Source organism: Apis dorsata, unplaced genomic scaffold (assembly GCF_000469605.1).
Source record: "Apis dorsata unplaced genomic scaffold, Apis dorsata 1.3 scaffold_381, whole genome shotgun sequence".
Taxonomy (NCBI): Eukaryota; Metazoa; Arthropoda; class Insecta; order Hymenoptera; family Apidae; genus Apis; species Apis dorsata.
The window spans coordinates 630315-634750 of NW_006263643.1; positions in this window are offsets into that span (position 1 = coordinate 630315).

The window sequence follows — 4436 nt, forward strand, 5'->3', positions numbered from 1 at the left end:
GATGAAATAATCGATTATGCGAATTTCGGTTGATCGATTTGAATTAACATAGGTGGCTGCTATTCGATGATACTAAAAAAAACTCAGTGGTTCTCAGAGGGAAATTTTTTAGAGATTGGAAAAGAAAGATGCAGGGGAAAGAGGAGATTGTAATAAAATATCGATTATGTGAATTTCGATTGTCCAGTGATTGATTTTAACATAAATGATTGTCATTTAATGATACTGAAAGAAATTCAATGGTTCTCAATGATCAGAAGCGAATTTTTTAAAGATTGGAAAAGAAGGATGTGAGGAAAAGAGGAGATTGCAATAAAATATCGATATGTAAATTTCGATTGTCCAGTGATTGATTTTAACATAAATGATTATCATTTAATGATACTGAAAGAAATTCAGTGGTTCTCAATGATCAAAAGCGAATTTTTTAAAGATTGGAAAAGAAGGATATGCAGGAAAGAGGAGATTGCAGTAAAATATCGATTATGTGAATTTTGATTGCCCAGTGATTGGTTTTAATATAAATGATTGTCATTCGGTGACACAAAAACTCAAAGTTCTCAGCAAGAAAATTTTGTAAAGGTTACAAGAAAGAAGAATGTAAGGAGGAAAAGAAGAGATTGCAGTAAAATATCGATTATGCAAATTTCGATTATCTGATTTTAACATAAATGATTGTCATTTGATAATATTGAAAGAAACTCAGTGATTCTCAATAACGAGGAGTGAATTTTTTAAAGATTGGAAAAAGATGTGAGAGAAAGAGAAGATTATAATAAAATATCAATTTTAATATAGATCATTTAATGTATCATTCAATATTATCATTTAATGATACTAAAATAAACTCAGTGGTTCTCAACGATGAGTTCTCTAAGAATTAAAAAAAATCGAAGTCACATGTTTCTAGATTTTAGAAAAGTAAAACATTTGCGAATTTCGGTTCCAGTGATTTTTAATTTAATATTTAAATAACATAGATATCTGTTATCATTAATCCTGAAAGAAATTCAGTGCACTGTGTTGGCAAAAAAATGGAGAAAAAAGAGAAAAGAAAAATCAATCAACATTTATATGACTTTAGGTATTGCATTCTTGTAGAAATTATAACGGACAATATTTAAATTATATTATTATTTTGTAATGATTAAAAAAACTCGATTCTAAACTGTAAATTTAGTATGCAAAAAATGGTTTTCTTAAAATTAATTTTTAAAAAGATTCTTTATGGTTTTTTTATATTAGAAAATTTGAAGTTTTAAATTTTTGTTTGTGAATTTGATAATAATAAAATTTGATAATAATTGATATGATTTTCTAAATTGTTTTAACATGATAACAGTGTAATAGAATTACAAATGATTCAAAATAGACAAAAGAATAATTATTTTTTTATCATTATAAGTTTTAAAACTTCGGATTTTAGATATATTTACAAAGAATTCTTTCAGTTTTTATAATTTTAACTATTGCATATTATAATATTTAACTATGAAAGAGTTAATTATATGAGAATATTATATTGTCATAGATGCAATTCTTTTTACTTTGCATAATGAAAGCATGTAATGAATACAGGAAATATTACATATCAATATATATACATCTATATTTTATTTATTTTATTTTATATTTTTATCAGATCAAATTGTCATTCAAAAATATTAAATATTAAATATTAAATAATATGAAATAATATGAAATTATATATTTGGATCTAATTAATTACTATATGAATTTTATGATAAATATAACAATGTTCAAATCTTTCCTTTTACTGCATTTAATAATTTAAAATAATTTTCACACAATTTTTTGCATTTTTACCAACGACTAGTTAATTCCATTATTTCAACAAATTCAAACTTCAAAGTTAATCAATATTAAAAAATGCGAAAAATATTTGAAATTAATTATTATATTTAAATTTATATTAAAAAAAAGTATAAAATTAATTATTTTTCTTTAATTCACATTCATTTATAAATCATATCTAAAAATATATAATTTCTCTATAACACTTGTATCTAATTCATACTTCACACTCTCAATTTCACATTCATATATATTCATATTTTCATTTTCATTTAATTCAATCATTACGCGTGATTAAATTTTCAATTATATTTCCTGAAAAATACGCATGTGTCCATATACTTTTGAGAGATAATGTACATATGAGAGATGGAAAATGAATGTGCGGGTGAGTGCAAAGATGAAATAGGGGGTGAGAAAGTGAAGGAGTAAGAAAATGAATGTAGCTCTCTCTCTCTCTCTCTCTCTCTTATTCGTGCGCGCAAGTGTGCAGACGTGCGAGTGAGAGAATGAACGTGTGCATAAGTGAATGAGAAAGCGGACATGTATGAAGGTGGTTGAGAGAACACGCATCGGAAGTAATAACTCGGTGATTAATGTCTACCTCCTGATTTCGTGGAATCAGAGATGCGATATCGTAATTTCGTGTGAAAGCTGTGATAACGAAAATGCAGCGTGGCCAATGTGTACACTGGTTTTTTTGCTCAATTAAGTGTCGCCATTTTTAGGTTAAAGTTTTAATATCGACTCGAGATTGAAATTTCTTTTCATGTGTATATTTATTATAAATATTATGTATTAACGATCGATTTTTTAAAACGAGGTTAGAATTATAAGTCTATAAATTGTCAGCTTTTTGGTATCAATATAGATCGAAATTTAAAATTTTATATAAAGGATTTTAAATCGAAAATCATTAGAATTTTTAAAATAGTGATATTTTATTCTCAATTTTATTCATTTGGTATCGAAATCGAAATTTATTAGAAAAATTTTTGAATCGAAAGAATTCATAAAATAATGATATATCTAAATTTTGATATATGGCGAAATTTTGAATCAACAATTATTAGAATTTTTAAAATAGTGATATGCATAAACTGACAACTTTATTTATTTGGTATTAGTATAAATCAAGATTTATTAGAATTTTGAATCAAAAATCGATAAAAATTATAAAATAATGATCTATATAAATTTTAATATATAGTATCGAAATTTTGAATCGAAAATTATTAGAATTTTTAAAATAGTGATATGCATAAATTGGCAACTTTATTTACTTGGTAGAAATTGAGATTTATTAAAATTTTAAATATTAGTTATATGTCTAATTTTTTGATATAGAAATCAAAATTATTAACTCGATGCTAATTTTAAAAATTAAATTATATATAGAATAAAAAAAAATTAAATGAAAGAAAAAATTATACTTTAAAATAAAAAATTCTTAACAAATAAAACAACAAATGTTAAATACTTTAAAATAAATAAATAAATTTAAAATTTTAACCTTTGATAATTAGCATATATATAAATACATTATTAAAAACTTATTCATCTCCAAAATTAAAAAACAGAGTTCAAAGAAGAGTTTTCCACTTCTCAAAATTCTACTTTTATAAAAGTAGAATTTTACAAAAGTTACTTTTACAAAATCAATGTTTATAGTTAATCTTTCTGTCAAACAAATTAAAAAGTAATTATTTTAATGAATAAAAACTTACTGCTTGTATTTATATTCCATTCTTTTCCACAAGAAAATTTAAACACAGCGTTTATTTAATACACAATGTCAGATATAAATGATGAGAAAGAAGTTCAACGTTAATGACAGGATGAAATATTACATGATCAGAGTGATGTCTTTCGATTTTGAACGAGGACTTAGATAGAATAGATGGCTTATATAATGAGATATATGTCTGTACTTAAATTAGATTACTTTGTTACGTTATAAATTTATTATCAACGAGAAAGATTATTGATTTAAATTGTACTTATAAAATTTTTTTTTCTTCTGTGTGTACGTTAGATAAGATCTGAATATAATTTTGAATCATTGAATTTTCAAATTTTAGATTATTCGTGCTGATTATTGCTTTGGAATCTAATTTATGAATTGATTTTATTCAATTTTCATAATTAAGAATATGTGAACATAAACTTTCATAGAAGACATATAGGTACGAAAGTTCGAGTACTTGGCTATCGATCACGTACGAGAACCACAATTAGGATATTCTAATTATTATCATAACCCTAAGGATACTAATCTAGTTCAAGCATACTTACTACTATAATATACTCTCTCGTATATTATATATTAGGTTGATGAGAAATAAATGGAAAATTTGATTTTGAAACTGTTGAAAACTTCGTGTAAATAATTCGATTATTAAGAATGAAGAACTGGGAAGAAATTTAAATACAAATTTAAAATTTTATTTCCTCAATCCTCATCAAAAGATTGTAATAACATATTGTCCTTTCTCTTATTATAGTTGCTATTTTAATATAATTTAGGAAAATTAATTTAATACTAAATGAATGTATCTTTTATATATTTATTACTTTGAATATATTCTTTAATTATATATATATATATATATATATAATAT